Consider the following 18,245-nt stretch of genomic DNA (forward strand, 5'->3'; position numbering starts at 1 on the left):
ATTGGTGGTAGAGAGGTTTTCATATAATTATTGAAGGAAACAAGTTTAGTTTTGGCAGCATTTAATGTGACTATCCATTTTTGTCCCCATTCCACTACAGATCGGAGGTCATCCTCTAGTGTTTTTGCCATTTCTCTAGATATGTGGTCATTTGTTTTCCTGTCGTGTCGGTTATAGAGAGTGCTGTCATCAGCATATATACCCATCTCACAGACAATTTTGTCAGGGAGGTAATTTATGAATATTAGGAATAATAGAGGCCCACGGATAGACCCCTGAGGCACTCCCGCATTTATATCACATTGTTTAGATGTATGACCATCGATGACAACCTGGATTTTTCTCTTAAGAAGGATTTAATTATGTTGAGTATTCTTCCAGTGATACCGTATGATCTGATTTTCCTGAGAAGACCTTCATGCCATACCCTGTCAAAAGCCTTAGATATATATAGAGCTACTGCTCTACCCTCCCCTGCTTTATATATGCTCAGAGATTACAGTTGGGATGTCTGCTGTGGAACAGGCTTGCCTAAATCCATATTGTTGGTCGCTCACAATTGTAGCATCTGTAAGGTGATGAATTAGAGCTTGGTTAATAATGGACTCAAATATTTTGGTGAAAAGTCGGAGGAAGCTAATGGGGCAGTAATTTACTGGAATTTTTGAAAACTGGTAACACAGAAGCAGTTTTCCAGCATGCAGGAAAGCAAGATTCCTTAAAGCATTTGTTGTAAGGTTGGGAGAGAACTGGCGCTACTTTGGCTGAGCACTTTTTTAATAGCACAACCAGGATGAAATCAGATCCACATGGTTTTGATAAGTCAAGATATTTTATGATGGCATGCACCTGAGATGAGGTGATTTCCAGATCGTCTAGTGTGGCGTCTGTCCGCAAATAGAAGTCAGGGAGGGGGTGATTTTCAGGGTCCAGTGTGGTGTTGGAGGCGAACTGACTGGCAAGCATTTTAGCCTTCTCGGTTGCTGAGCAAACAACCTCATGATTGTTGGATAGTGGGTGGAATTGTTGATTGCCCATTATTTACTACACTTGTAGATTTTCCAGAAGTCACAGGTTCCTAATTTCTGTGCTTTGATGCGTTTTTTTGTAGTTTCAGTAATTTCTCCCTTAGCTGACACTATTTCTTACAGTTCTTTCTGGCTTCTATATACTTCTGTCTGTTTGAACTGGACTTATGTCGGTTAAATCTTTGGTATGCATGCTGCCTTTGCGCAATGGTTGCTGCACAAGTAGAAGTAAACCATTGGGGAGAGTGGGGCTTCCTATAAAACTTCCGTGTTGGAGCATGTACTTCAATTGCTGTTTTGAACCACTCAGTAGTCTCATGTGCGCACTGTTCAGCAGAAAGTGAGAAGATATTTCGTCATGGAGCGTCTCTGATGAGATCCCTGATGGCTTCACAGTCAGCCCTTTTATAATATCTCGTTTTGAGTAATGGATCTTTTGTTTTGGCTCTAGAGTTTACTGCGATTTCAACTATTATCACTACATAATCAGCATTACCAAGTGGGCTATGGGCATTTGTAATGTAATCATCGGGGACTGTGGTCAGAAACAGATCAAGAAGTGATGCGTGTTCTTGCTGGTCAGGGAAACAGGTTGGAAACGTAATCGTCTGTGATAGGGAATGGGTTATAGCGGAGCTATGTGTTTTGTTACCAGCTGCATCCATGAAAGTAGAAAATACAAGTCACCAAATACATGCGCTAGTGTCCAGGGAAAGTGCTGTATCTATGCTGTCAGAGACTTTGTTTATTAAGGTACAGTCCTGGGTCGATGGAGAGCGGTAGAGAAAATAAAAGTAGCTAATGTTATGTTGCATGTTAAGTCTAAAGCACATAAAGGCTTGATTGTCCAATTCTAGTTTTGTTTCTCTAGTCAAGGGGAGGGTATTTCGAATATAGACTTCAATCCCGTGCATATGTCTGTCAGATTCCTTATGGCAGAGTGGGAAATATCCGGGTATATTAAAGTAGTTAGAGGGGATGGAGAAGTGTAGGTTAGTCTCACTTAGTGCTAAGATATCTAGGGTGTTTCTTAGGAGAAATGCTTCAACGTCATTTAAATTAGTTCTAAGCCCATGGATGTTCGTAAATGCAAGCCTCAAGGGAGGAAGCAGTTTGGTTTTGTTTGAGTTTTGTCCTGTTTAAGTGTAATTTTAGATTTTATTGTCATCATTGTTTTTTTTGTTTGTTTTTTAGAGTTTCAGTTTAGATAGGGGTGCGGAACAAGTGGTTATGCAGAATACTAGATATGCAATATAAGTAGACCATCAGCTGACCCTCCATCTACTAGGATTGTGGCCTCAGGAAAGCCCATCGGGGATGAGTGCAGGGTCCCTTTTTCCATGCGCGACATGGCACTGCAAACATCCAAATATTATTCAACTGTTAGGGTTTCTGTAGTACCTGTCGAGAATAGCAGCCAGGATCAGACGATGGTCAAACCAATCTACCTGTACAGGCATTTTGGCATTTATGCACTCCCAAGCACCCAGTTTAGAGGGATGGGATGTGTCGGGAGAGGGGGAAAATGGCGTTCCTTGCCCTAGTCAGGAAACAAGATCTATCACTGAGTGTTTCTGTCGAATCCTTGTGATTCGACTTCTACGCCTGGCTAATAGGCAAAGAAGGAGCGTGGGAGCCGGGTGATAGGCAGTGCCTATCTACTTAAGCAGTTTAGGTTTGCAGACCGGTAATTTGAATCACCAGCTCTAGGAAGGTTTTCATCCAAGACTAGAGAGGCCTCCCTCCCCTTAGGTTCAGCTTCAGAGTTTTCCTTTTCCTAGACAGATGACCTGGGAAGATCTACATGTCCATCAGCACCGAGAAGGTTTGCCCCACGCCTACATCCTAATCCAGGTATTTCTGCGACCCCGCGTGGGTAGTTAATGTTACTGGATTAGTATATAAATGTTATATATCTACTGATAAATTACACTCCTCAAAGTGATTAAGGGACATTGCTATTTCATTGTTACTGGAGGAGGAGGTGAGTAAAAGTTCATGCAGTGGAAGCAGCTGTAATAGGTTTGTTGGATGTAGTTAGTATATGGTTTAATATATTTCCTTTAAATTTAGAATTGTTTTCCCTTAGTTTTATGTTGGCTTAGGAATAGGATAACGCGTTACAGGATCTTTTGATATTAAGAATTAACTAAAAATATGATTGCCCAGGATCTGGATATTTTAGATGGAGAGAGGGTTAAGATGTATATTCAATGTATATACAAGTACCGTCATTTTTATATGGAGTACAATACAGTACAAGTATAATTGGAAGTAAAATTATAAGCTATGGCATATTTAGTATGTATAATAAAGTAAATAGATATATGGGCAGTTTTCCAGTAGATGCGAATATATGGAGGTTGTAAGTATTAAATATGTTTTTACTTTTAATGAAGATATCTTCAGCTTTCGTTTAAAAATCAGGAAGTTGTATTTTGCATTACAGAGTATCGATTCAGTTTTTGTATTTATTGCAAAACTTAAGAATAGACAGCTATTGCTATGTAATGTAGAGTGATGTAAATCTAAGTACAGACTATGTCTGGGTAAGAATAAACTAATGCATGTTTTAGCGGTAGCAATGTATAGATGTTAAGTGATAATGCCTTCCAGTCGATCAGCATGCGAAAGTAAAGGGCTGAAAGCTAAGAAACCCCCTCCACAGTGTGTGTAATGTAAGTGTGGGTGGCAGCGAGGGAAGTAGAGTGGACTGTTAGTTGTTAGGAGAGGATTAACTTACAGAATACAGTAGAATAATATATATATATATATATATATATATTATTCCTTAATTGGAATTCATTTTTTAGATGAGCATTATATATATTAATTTTTTTTTTATTTCGAACTATTATTTCATCTTTTATTGATTGTTGTTTTATTCACAACGTTTCGGCCAACTATTCCTCTGGCCTTCATCAGGTGGTAACCGCGACGGATAGGAACTTTGAATCTCCTAACTGCTTTCTCAGCCATCACTGCCATCCGTAGTTGTTGTCGTCTCACCACATTTTTGCCAATTAACCTCTGGCACGCTTTGGGTGCGATTGAAACCACTACCTTCAGACAATCTTCATCTGGAACTGTAGAGATTCAACGTCTCTATCAACTGCGCCACGATCAAGGTTGGATTCTTTGATCTTATAAATCCAAGTTTATTCATCTGATCTTCTATAGTCGGGTCCGTACCGATTGGTATATATATATATATATATATATATATATATATATATATATATATATATATATTATTCCTTAATTGGAATTCATTTTTGAGATAAGCATTATATATTAATTCATTGTTATTTTACAACAACAGTAATGCCTGGTAGAAAAATATATTACAGTTATTTGGCCTTTTGGCTAAGATCAAACTGTAGTATCTGTTCTGATGCACAATTTCAGCAAAATCATCTACTGACGCCCTCTCCATAAACAGAAAAAAGCTTGGTAATGCTTGGGGGAATGAACACGAACAAATCTCACCCTAACCTCACCTCACCTAAAAATAAAGGTTTGGTAATCCCTAGTGGCCTACAGGGTACTTTTAAAAAGCAACATAATCGTGCTTGTTCCCCCCTCCTCCCATCCTTACCAACACATGACGTCACTTTCTGAACATGACTCAGCTGTTTTTCGAAATACATGGTTTCATTATAAATTGTTTGTATTTTTTTAATATAGGTATTACACTGTAGAAGCACCTTATTTAAAATTCAGGCTACTCAAAAAATAGCAAATATTTCAAAGTGCAGTTAGTGATTAGGCTACACTTGCTTTACAATATAGTAATCAAGAAAGTCGATTGAGAAACGGATACTTAATGTTAACTAATGTCGGAAATTTATCTTGTTTCCAGATAAATTCGACATGAAACTAACTAGCCTGACAAAAATAAACTAAAAGCATGGAATAAAAAGTAAAGAATAAAATATAAAGGTCTTGTTTCAAAACGAAGAAGAGATTTTATTCACAATAAAATTAGTTGCAAATATTTTCCCTTTGCGGCATTAAATTAAAAAAAAACGCCAAGGTAACATATAATGAAAAAAATAACACTGGTTCGTCGTATCCATGAACAAATACAATAAGATTCAAAATATTAGTTCCTAATCACACTCTCATATGTAATAAATTTTAGGACAAAATTTGCCAAGTGCATTTACAGAAAGAATTAAAACGTATCTCAATGAAAAAGAAATATACTTTATTTTCAAAGTGTTCTGAAAAGAGAATAAAAAATTTGCAAAATGTATTTAATAGGGGAAAATAATTTGCAAAATGCTTTCAAATAAAAGCAGAAATTTTCCAAACTACTTTAACATAAAGTAGCAAAATTTGACGCGAAAGTAACTAGCCTGAAAAAAAAAAATAGGAGCGTACTCACAAATTGAAAGCCAGTCAGGCACGTGCCTTTTTTTATCTTGTTTAAAGTCCTTTGAGAATTTTCTCTTCTTCCATTTGCGAGCAAACCGTAGCCACGCAGATGGATTTCAGAAGCATGCCGCGTCGCATGTCAGGGTATTCTTGCCGGGTTTTCTTCTTTGAAGGGGGTTCCAAAATTCCTTGTCATGTAAAATAAGGTATTTTTAAAAATAATTACATTCCTTCCAAATACGTGCAAAACCATAGCCACGTAGATATTTTTCAGAAGCATACTGCATCGAATGTCAGAGGTATTCTTGCCGGGTTTTCTTCTTTGAAGGAGCCTCCAAAATTTCTTGTCTGCGCTGGGCAATAAGCACATCAACTCTCCACGTCGCTGAAACCAAAAAAGAGGCCGAAATTCGCGCTGGGCTCGTGACGTCATCACGGAGCTAGCATTTCCAATTTCTTCAAATTAAAGGGAGTTTCGTACAAACCCAAAATGTACGAAACTAAAAATCATAAAGGATACAAAATGCAAAAGATCAAATACAAGAACCAGAATATAATTAATAAATGTAAACAGGGGGATGCACTATTATTGGTACAAGAAAATTCCAACACTAATACTAAACAACAATAGAGATAATACATGTCAGTTTCTTATTTAATAAATTGTTAGGTGAAAGTACAGACTAATTTAAATAATACCTTCCCCTCCAAATATTAAGAATGTTTTTTTAAAATAATAATGTTATTATTTCAGCTCGGTCCGTATTTTGTGTGTTATTGGCATCTCCTCCTCTGCTTGAAAAAATGTATGAAATTAAGTAAATATGAGATCGTAAAATAGATATATAGATTTGTTTTCATATTAACAAATAACAACATATCAGCTAATGCTTAAAGAACATTTTTTACATGTAAATTTGCCGATGTCTGTATGCGATATACATGCATGTCAGCAAAGATATTATTGGCTATAAACCACCCTTGGTGCATGAATATTATTTCCTGAGAATTTCGGTGCTATTTAACGAGTAGTTTAAGATTTTACTTGTTAGACATTTACACACCCACGTCTACTGTTTTATTTATATCGATAAGATCAGAAAACCATCTAATGTTCAAAGTACACAGAAAAATTACACATAAGAATGATTAGGTACATTACTATTCGCACACCAAAATGATAGATGTTATATTGCATATCCCTCCATATTTACATGATTAAACCAGAAACCAGCAGGAGCAACAATAGAATAACTCGCACCTCACCTCACCTCACTTCAACAAAAAAAACCTCCAGAGAAAGCCGTACATAAAAAAATAATAATAATAAACACAAACATTACAACAAACGCAACTCCGGCAGCATAAAAAACACAAATAATTATTTCACAAGACACTCAGTACAACACCGACTAGATTAAATTCAGAACTTTCTTAGCTTTAAATCGATATAGCACATGCATACACCAAACAGACGATTCCCTACAGCGCATTAAAACGCAAAAAAAAAAAAAAAAAAAAAAAAAAAAACACACACACACAACGATTAAAACTCCTGTTGCGGGACTAATGGGTGTGTCGATGTTAATCCCGCAAATTCAAAATAATAATAATAATAAGAGCAGTGATGATAATAATAGGTGATAGTAGTAGTAATAAATTAGGGAGTATAGATGGTGACAATAGGGATAAGAATCAGAAGACGAATCAAGTTTAAAATGAGAGATGGTATTTATTTGCTCCCCCACTGAGCAAATTAGGCACAAGGCCGTTTTTAATGTGAGGTAAAAACCAGTTCCCCTAAAAGTAGGCAAAAAGGGGGCACTCTGGTTACCAAAAAATAATAATTGTCCCAGTATAGAGGGTTTCCCCTCCATTGACTGGTACAAATTATCTTAAGTGCAGTATCTGCGGGAACAGATACTACACTTTGATCTTGCCCAAAAGGCCACGTAGTGTAAGTTTAAAATGAGAGATGAAACAATCAAGCAAAGATGACTGAGACGAATGGATAAATTATGTAAAATTTATTTTTCATAAAAGATTGTAAAAGAGAAGATACGAAAGTTTCTTCTTGGTCGAAAGTCTCTTTCTATGACGGAGATAATTCAATGTTTTCCATGTAATAAAAAAAGTCAGTTCCTCAACTGAGGTATAAAAAGATCTACATGTGAAGAAGTAAAAAAGTCCTGCGACTGAATTAATTGAATTTTTTTTTATGTATTGAAATAATCAAGAAAAGTCCTTCAACTGAATTAATTGAATGGATTTTTTATGCATTGAAATAATCAAGAAAAGTCCTTTGACTGAATTAATTGAATGTTTTTAAAGGAGACAAGTAAGAGTTCCTGGTTAGAAATAACCAGTCTTTTTACAAAGAATTAAACTATAAAAGTCCACTTATTAGTCGAGAGATAAAAAACTTAGTGGAGAGATAAAAAAAAGGGAAAAAATGAAAAGTCCATTAGAGTTGCAAGCCCATATCCACGTGGAGAAATTAAAAGGTTGTGGCCCGCCCGCGCATGTTTAACGTCTAAACGCGGACGGGTTGATGTTGATGTTTACGCCATGGTGCTCAAAGGTCGATCCCGTGTGGGCGAAAAATGCTTTTTTATATACTTGTCCGCCCGGCTCCATGGAGGCATTCAGAAAAAACATCTTTTTAAAATTTGTTTTCCTCTTTAATCCGATTGGATGAAAAGAATAACATTCTTATGACGTAAGATGCTTTAAATGACGTCCGTACGAATAACTGAAATTTCGTTTAAGAACCACCGAATTTGCATGGGTGGGCAAAGGAAAATGTATGCGCAGCTCAGCTGAAACGATGTTTATACATCCACGCACGCGCAACTGGGTTTTATTGTTGAGGCAGCGCGCCATTATTTTTTTTGGAATAGATTCGACGCACGAGCGTCGGGGCTACGTATGCTCTGTGACTATAAAACCACCAGTTTTTTGGACAAACGGCAGATCGGCCCCTGAACGTCAAGCTGTGAATCTCGTTCCGTCAGCAGCCAGTAGCAGTTAACCCCTCGCTACCTCACTCGTGACACTGATACAAGCCCTGAAGATTACTCCTCTTCCGCCGCCGCCAGGTCACCACAGCCTACCGACCTCTCGCTAGCGACACCAGCTGTTTAGGATCACCCCCCTCCAAAAAAGAAAAATCACTAAAAAAAATGAAGGTTTTTTTCGTTTCTAAAGAATTAAAAAAACAAAAAACAAATAAAAAGCAAAAAAATCTAAAATAAATGTAACTATTTTCATCAGAAATCGAAAGTTTTTTAAACAATAAAAAAAGAAACATTAGCGTAAAATTATGAATAATAAAACCACCAGTTCCCTCCCTCTCCAAGATTAAAGAAAGAGTATATAAGAAAACGAAGAATACAAGATATGTGGAGTATATTGTATGTGTTGGTAATTATTTTCCGATGTTTTCTAGCTGATTAAAATATAATTGAGTAAATATAGGACACTAAAACCAGATATGATACATAGAAAGCTGTGACGTAACTGTTTTAAATCTAACAAATAAATAAATAAAGATAATGCTAGTAATGGGAAATGGCATGTGTTACTTTAAAGTGATTAAATGATTTATAGCAATGCATGATGACAGGTGTTACTTTAAAGTGATTAAATGATTTATAGTAATGCATGATGACAGGTGTTACCTTAAAGTGATTAAATGATTTATAGCAATGCATGATGACAGGTGTTACTTTAAAGTGATTAAATGATTTATAGTAATGCATGATGAAAGGTGTTAATTTAAAGTGATTAAATGATTTATAGTAATGCATGATGATAGGTGTTACCTTAAAGTGATTAAATGATTTATAGCAATGCATGATGAAAGTTGTTACTTTACAGTGATTAAATTATTTATAGTAATGCATGATTACAGGTGTTACCTTAAAGTGATTAAATGATTTATAGCAATGCATGATGACAGGTGTTACTTTAAAGTGATTAAATGATTTATAGCAATGCATGATGACAGGTGTTACCTTAAAGTGATTAAATGATTTATAGTAATGCATGATGACAGGTGTTACTTTAAAGTGATTAAATGATTTATAGCAATGCATGATGACAGGTGTTACTTTAAAGTGATTAAATGATTTATAGTAATGCATGATGACAGGTGTTAATTTTAAGTGATTAAATGATTTATAGTAATGCATGATGATAGGTGTTACCTTAAAGTGATTAAATGATTTATAGCAATGCATGATGAAAGTTGTTACTTTACAGTGATTAAATTATTTATAGTAATGCATGATGACAGGTGTTACTTTAAAGTGATTAAATGATTTATAGCAATGCATGATGACAGGTGTTACTTTAAAGTGATTAAATGATTTATAGCAATGCATGATGACAGGTGTTACCTTAAAGTGATTATATGATTTATAGTAATGCATGATGACAGGTGTTACCTTAAAGTGATTAAATGATTTATAGCAATGCATGATGACAGGTGTTACCTGAAAGTGATTAAATGATTTATAGTAATGCATGATGACAGGTGTTACCTTAAAGTGATTAAATGATTTATAGTAATGCATGATGGCATGTGTTACTTTAAAGTGATTAAATTATTTATAGTAATGCATGATGACAGGTGTTACCTTAAAGTGATTAAATGATTTATAGCAATGCATGATGACAGGTGTTACTTTAAAGTGATTAAATGATTTATAGTAATGCATGATGACAGGGGTTACCTTAAAGTGATTAAATGATTTATAGCAATGCATGATGACAGGTGTTACTTTAAAGTGATTAAATGATTTATAGTAATGCATGATGACAGGTGTTACCTTAAAGTGATTAAATGATTTATAGCAATGCATGATGACAGGTGTTACCTTAAAGTGATTAAATGATTTATAGCAATGCATGATGACAGGTGTTACCTTAAAGTTATTAACTGATTTATAGAAATGCATGATGGCAGGTGTTACCTTAAAGTGATTAAATGATTTATAGCAATGCGTGATGGCATGTGTTACTTTAAAGTGATTAAATGATTTATAGTAATGCATGATGGCATGTGTTACTTTAAAGTGATTAAATTATTTATAGTAATGCATGATGACAGGTGTTACCTTAAAGTGATTAAATGATTTATAGCAATGCATGATGACAGGTGTTACTTTAAAGTGATTAAATGATTTATAGTAATGCATGATGACAGGTGTTAATTTAAAGTGATTAAATGATTCATAGTAATGCATGATGACAGGTGTTAATTTAAAGTGATTAAATGATTTATAGCAATGCATGATGACAGGTGTTACCTTAAAGTGATTAAATGATTTATAGTAATGCATGATGACAGGTGTTACTTTAAAGTGATTAAATGATTTATAGCAATGCATGATGACAGGTGTTACTTTAAAGTGATTAAATGATTTATAGCAATGCATGATGACAGGTGTTACCTTAAAGTGATTATATGATTTATAGTAATGCATGATGACAGGTGTTACCTTAAAGTGATTAAATGATTTATAGCAATGCATGATGACAGGTGTTACCTGAAAGTGATTAAATGATTTATAGTAATGCATGATGACAGGTGTTACCTTAAAGTGATTAAATGATTTATAGTAATGCATGATGGCATGTGTTACATAAAGTGATTAAATGATTTATAGTAATGCATGATGGCATGTGTTACTTTAAAGTGATTAAATGAGTTATAGCAATGCATGATGGCATGTGTTACTTTAAAGTGATTAAATTATTTATAGCAATGCATGATGGCATGTGTTACTTTAAAGTGATTAAATTATTTATAGCAATAAATTATGGCATGTGTAACTTTAAAATGATTAAATGATTTATAGCAATGCATGATGGCATGTGTAACGTTAAAGTGATTAAATGATTTATAGCAATGCAGGATGGCATGTGTTACTTTAAAGTGATTAAATTATTTATAGCAATAAATTATGGCATGTGTAACTTTAAAATGATTTAATGATTTATAGCAATGTGTAAGTTTAATGGAATAAATGATGTATAACAATGTGTGGCCATTGAACTGCCGTAGTGAATTGGGGCTTCAGTATTCGTTTTTTCTATGTTTGTGCATAATGCAAAATAATACAATGCCATCGTTGCAGCCAATGACAATAAGCGGACTATTATAAGGGATAAATCAGTATTTTTGAATAGCGTAGTGCACTTGTAGTTGTAAGTGTATGATTGTGCAATCCAGTTAATAACGATGTCAGGTTAGTATAGTTATAATGATTATAGAAGTATCCGGCCGTGTTTAGGAGATAGAAAGACTTTTCAGTTAGAGGGGGAAATATGAGCGACTTTGTATTTAGGTCTTGGCAATTGTGATGATGTCGCTCCAAGGAAATAAGATAAGATTTTATTTTATCTTATAAATTTGCCTGTAACGGCGTTTATGATTTCCATACAATGGTAGGTATCAGTTTAGACGAAATAAATCCGTATGTGGTATATGTCATTGCAATCCTATCCCAATTTGATCCAGAGGGAAATTTGTATAAATTTCTGCAATCAAATTATTATATTGAAGAGTATCATTATTATTTTATTATTGTCAAATTCTTTTTCACAAACTAAACTTTGCGAATAATGTGCACTATGGTGTAACAGTTGCATATCATCATCGTTATTTCCATGGCAGGTGCTCGTCTGAACTCTAATCTCTGCTCCCCCCTCGCCAATCTTTCATGAAAAACACCCGTCTAGCTGAATCCACTGTGAAAAATTTCCCCCACTCTTTATCTGTGCCTAAATCAAAACGTGAATTCCATGAACAAAGCTTCTTTCTTAGAACTGCACGCCTGTGGAATTCTGTTCCGTCTGCCTGCTTCCCACCGGACTACAACTTGGATGTCTTCAAGTCCAATGTTAACAAATTCCTAATGAACCGCCCCCTTAAGTAAACACTTCATCAAATCTCCACACTAACGTAATGTACTTGCAATAACCCTTATCCCTGAGTGGCTTCCGGGCCTTGATAAGTGGTGATCACTGTGTAAAAAATAAATCACTGTCAACGACCATTATTATTATTATTGTTATTGTTGTTATTATTATTATTATTATTATTATTATTATTATTATTACACATGCACTCTTACATATCAATAACATCAATATTAATAGTGATGAAGTTTGACATTGATTTTTAAAAAATATTCATTATTTAAAAATGCAGAAAACTGAATTTTTATTACTTAATTTTATATTATTTATTTTCATTTTAAATATTTAAAAAATATTTTTTCAGGAGATTTGCAAAGATAGATTTGTAGCAGAAACAAATGGAACTTTTTTTTTTCTTTCATGAATCAATGGCTCTCCCCTGTGCTATTTGGCCACATATTAACCAATCAGGGGTGCGACGCATTGATCTTTCTATCCCCTAAGGAAATCAGCCAACATCCGGTTTGAAGGATAACAGCTCTTTGAGAGAGACACCAAATGGAACGGACCCTTTTCTTCGCTCTCTCCACCTCGGTGTTATTTCTACCGGTATTGACGATTCCACTGGGAATAACTACCACGATAGCACCGGGTAGCCGGAGTCCAGCTTTTGACCAGGAACATATCACATTCTCCTTAATAAACCTTTTCTGTGTTACCTTTTATGAAGTTGTTGCGTTCGTCATTTCAGAAGCTTTTATGGAATTATTTGTTTTATTAGGCTGTACCCTAAAAGAATTAAAACACTAAAGATTAAAATATCATTCGGGACAGTAAAAACGAAAACAACCTTTGAAAAAGTTTTTTTTTTTTTAATTTTCTAGGTTATAATTTATATTTGATATACTTTGCGCTTATACAAATTATTTCTGTTGATAATGTCTACACTTATAACAATTGCCTTCTTTTTTTGCCAATATGTTACGTTATTCTTAGTAGAAAGATATGTTATATAAATATTATGGAAGTATCTGATTTTGAAAAATAAATTACGCTTTCAATTAGAATACACATTTAGAGTAAAATTTCAAATTTGGTCGTGCACGTGCACAACCAACATTTAATTTTTTTTCTTTTTCTACTTGTACAGTGTAATTAAGACATTAATAAAATGAAAATCTCGAAAAAAAAAAAGAAGTTATATTGCATGTATCCCTTATGGAATGAAGGTCTAAAAAAAAAATTCACTTAATTTGATCAAGTATTTGTTTTTTTACAGCTGTTACGATATCGATCAGAATGGAGCCATGTTTCGATTTTTATGAAGAACATTATTTACCCTGGTGAGGGGGGTGTATGATCTTTAGCCTTAGTTATCTCCCTGTGGCATGTTCTAAAAATTCGATCATGGTTACCGTCAGCATTCTGTCATAAAAACGTGTTTGTTTTGCTATTAAAAAAAACTACTCAATCAAACTAAGTTAATTTTTGTTGTGGAGAACTTCATTCCATAATCGGTAAGTGCAATATAACTTTTTTCCAATGTTTTCATTTTTATATATCTTGATTAAACTATACAAGTATCTTCTTTTTTATTACTTTTATCTTCCTTAAAGTGAAGAATAGAGCAGGAAGGATCCATTAAACATTGCACAATTCACTAGCAGTGTCAGAAGTCGCCATTAAAAATGTGATAAAAACTTGAATGATTAGACTTATTATCTTTCGAAGCTTATAACTACTTGAAAAATGTAATTTAAACCCTACTTTTGTTTTCAATAAAATAATAACAGGTTTAATAGAAAAATATGCAATATTTGTTTTTTTTATTTTTTTTAAATCGTTTTCTTTAAAAAAATATTTTAAGGAAATCAACGAATTCCAGAAAATCACTTATCTATAAAAATACCAATCAATGGGTACTTCCATTCTTCATTGTTAAGAATTTATCCATATTTATATTTTATATTCCATGTACTTTTTTAAATAAAATAATTTTTAAGCAAGAATTAAAAAAAAATACCGCGATATCAAACTATATAACTGGAAGAACGGGAGACAAACGTCTCCCTTTTTTCCAGTTGAGGGCTTCGGTGGCCTAAAAGCGCCAGAATTAATCTCCCCTTTCTATTTCTGACATGTGTTTGCTGTAAACAAAAGTTAGTCAAATGGGCCACCGAACTTGAAAAAAATGATCATTTTTCACTTATTATTATTAGTTTTTCGGTTTAAACAAACTCCACTCGACCAATTTTCCATTTTTTTTATTCTCTTAAAAAAAATGAGTTTTTGATTTAATATATTTTATTTCTACTTTATGGAGTGATTTTTTTTAAATCTAAAAAAAATATTGAATGAAGCAGAAAAAATTGTTGTAGGTATTCAATCTTTTCAAGACAATATTTTAAAAATGTAAGGTTTCACTTTAAAAAAATCAACGTGGTTTTAAAAAAAGGTTTTAAACTTTTGACTTTAAAGGTAAATTTGCACAAAACTTTCTTTTTTTGTTTTAAATTAGAGTATTTATTTTATCTTCAATTTGGGATATATAAATCTGAGGTGAGAATATTCGCCAGCAATTTTTTAAATATATTTTTACAAAACTTTTGAAGATTTAAAAGAAAAAAATATATATTTACAAAACATTTTTTTAAGTAAGTAACTTAACGAACGTAAATGGGTGTCTTTCTGTTTCGGATTTTTGCGACCAAGATTGATTTTTATGTACTGTGTTTTTTTCTTTTTTTGGGGGGGGGGTCTGTGTGCGTTTTTAAGACAATTCAATATTTATTTAATTATTCTTTAAAACATTAACTTCAGCGACAATTAATATATTTTTTAAATATTTTTTTTTAAATATTAAATTTTGACGAATATTCACGAGCAAGACTTTTTTTTTTAAATAAAAGATATTTAAATAAATGGGTGTCTTTCTGAGTGCGTTTTTAATATATTTACAGAACTTTTTAATAACTGTTTTATTCTTTTTATCAAACAAAAATAGAACTTTTATAATGAGATACATATATTATGGACTATTTTTCAAACATCGAAATTTAAAAATTAAAATTAGTTTTATTAAAAAAAAAAGACGAGTTGTTTTTTTTTTCGATTAAATTATAAACTTTGTTTGAACTTTCAACAAACTTTTACAGATATAAAAATAAACTTTATAGATATTTTATAATTTTAAAAAAATATATATTTAACGAAAATTTTGTATTTTTACCATTTCATTGTTGAATAAAATTTCAAAGTGATAAATGGTGAAAAAAAAATATCTTGAAAAGAAAAAGCACCTCGTCTTTTTTCTTATTCTTTTTTTAAATAAAACTTTAATTTTAAAATTTCGATAAACAGTCCATAATATATATTTCATTATAAAAGTTCTATTTTTGTTTAATAAAAAGAATAAAACAGTTAATAAATTAAAAAAAACAGTCCATTAAGTTCAAATAAAGACTGTTTGAAAAACTTATTAAAAAAAAGGTTCATTCTTTAACACCTTATTATTTTTTTATTTTTTTTTTGTTCTAGCCATTTTTTTTTCTGTGTACGTTTTTAATATAATTCAATATTTATTTAAAGTGCGATGTATGTGGTCAGTGAAGGAGAAATCCTTCTAGGCCGCGGCAATTTTTATGCATAATAAAATCACAAGTATAAACAATCGAAACTAAAAAAAAAATCTTGGTCGCAAAAATCCGAAACAGAAAGACACCCATTTATTCAAATATCTTTTATTTAAATACGTTCGTTTTGTTACTTACTTAAAATAAAAATGTTTTGTAAATATATTAAAAAGAAAAGAAAATTGCTGGCGAATATTCGAGCGTGTTTGCTATTTGACGTGTTTACAAACAACCGACGCCATGTGCTTGTGCCAATGTCAAGGTCGAATCACCGGTGTTAGTTGAAATGTGCGCTTGTCACCGCCAGGCGGCGTCGTCTGCTACAGGGTATCTATTCTTTACTTGGTTCCAGGTGCAAGGAGCTGTAATGTAAGACATATAAATGAAAACTCGTTTCAATTAGACAGTAACTTTCTGGCAAGACTGTAGTTTAGGTGGAAAAATAATCTCGAACCCTTCATCACATAAAAGGAACTAATTTCCCTAATCACCGGTACGTTACTATGTCAATAATTTCAGAAGTTGTTTTTGAAAACAACTTTACAAAAAAAAAAAAAAAAAAAAAATGAAGGTGCCAGTGCAGAGAGTGATCTGCGCTATTTTTTAAATCATATTTCCAAGTTTAATTAAAGTTTTATGATATTTATTTTAGTCAATTGTAAGGTTGAAGTATAGAATAGGTACAAAATATCCTCCCCTCCCCATGTTAAGAATGGCTTTTTAAATAACGTTATTATTTACGTCCGGATCACCCTCTGCTGCACTAGTACCTTAATGGTAAACAATACATAAATGGAAATAATAAATTATCAGACTTTTTAAAGTTTAAGTTTAAACAATATTTTTTGTTAATTAAAAATTAAAAATTGAATCATGTGATTATTGTTAAATTACGTGATTAGTTATAAACTATGCAAATTAATATTAAACACGCGTGATCTCTTGCAATTTATTATTTCTCTATTTCAAATTTAAATTTATTAATTATAAAACGTTTGGTACTTATGTATTTTTGTTACCGTGCTAAAAAAAAAGGTGCTTAAAATATCGTGAAACGTTCTGTTTAAAATTTAAAAATGTTGTTTAAAATAAAGAAGTAAAAAGTGAGAGAAAAACGATATCGTGAAACGTTTTAAAATAAATAAGTAAAAAGTTGGGCTTCTTTAAGTTGTTTTTGAAAACAACTTCTGAAATACCTATATTATTGACATGGTAACGTACCGGTGATTAGGGAAATTAGTTCCTTTTATGTGATAAAGGGTTCGAGATTATTTTTCCACCTAAACTACAGTCTTGCCAACTTTCTTATCTTCTCTTTTTATTCGTTTACAATTAAAAAAAAAATCTCGTCTCAGTCATCTTTACTCGATTGCCTCACACCCATTTATCATTATTTCTGTTTCCATTTGTTGCGAGACTGTGGGTGTCAAAGTAAGTCGAGCAACATTTTAAATAAGCCAATCCTCTCAAATAAATTAACATGGTGTCAAAAGTTTGCTTCCAATCATCGATTCTGTAAAAAACGACATAAACAAAATGTGAACAATTATTAAAAGCTCGTTTATTCGAAGTATTTTCACATAGAAATTGATGATTAGATACTTTAAAATTTAAAATATCTTTTTTTAAATGAAAAACATTTAAAATAAAGAGGAAATATTGTGTACTAATATAAAATTATCAACATTAACTCATTTGTAACAGGCATGCAAGGATCTGTAATGTAAGACATATAAATGAAAATTCCTTATGTTTTCTAATGACACTCTAAAATGCGTTTTTGATTCAATCCTAAGCATGGGCGTACAAAACGAGCAAGCAGCATGCATTCGAACAGATTTTCGAATTCGATATAAAACGATATAGTATTCTGTTTAAATATAATTTTCACAACAACCTCTTTGATAAGCGTCTTTACATAATTTTTTTTGTTAGGAAATCTATCAGATATCAGGATTTTTCTCTTTGTGGCATGTTGAGGTCTCTCATAATTTTTTGAATTAACGACTATACAATCCTTGGTGTTGTTGTTTGTTATTTCATGATGTAGTTCAGTATATAAGCTTCTCCAGATTTTAAGTCTTGCCCTTTATTCGTATTAGATAGTATTTCCGGGATAGTTTTAGATTCGGCCCGTTTTTATTGTTTTGCCCTATATGTCACCAGATCATCTTAGACGATCCAAAACAACTTTTCATTTTTAAATTATTCTACTAATTTTTTTTTATAAAGCTCAATGAACAGTTCAACCTAAATAATACTTGATGATAATCTTATC

At 32.6% G+C, this 18,245-nt stretch overlaps 1 protein-coding gene and 1 long non-coding RNA gene across 2 annotated transcripts in view; both read left to right on the forward strand.

The window, feature by feature from the left end:
* The window catches only part of LOC145269818 (uncharacterized), a 343,013-nt gene that overhangs the window by 96,727 nt on the left and 228,041 nt on the right, over positions 1 to 18,245 (forward strand). The window lies entirely within an intron of this gene.
* The window catches only part of LOC145269815 (uncharacterized), a 41,726-nt gene that overhangs the window by 17,637 nt on the left and 5,844 nt on the right, over positions 1 to 18,245 (forward strand). The window lies entirely within an intron of this gene.

The sequence above is a fragment of the Euprymna scolopes genome, chromosome 45 (genome assembly GCF_053919585.1).
Source record: "Euprymna scolopes isolate OS-2025 chromosome 45, ASM5391958v1, whole genome shotgun sequence".
Classification (NCBI taxonomy): Eukaryota; Metazoa; Mollusca; class Cephalopoda; order Sepiida; family Sepiolidae; genus Euprymna; species Euprymna scolopes.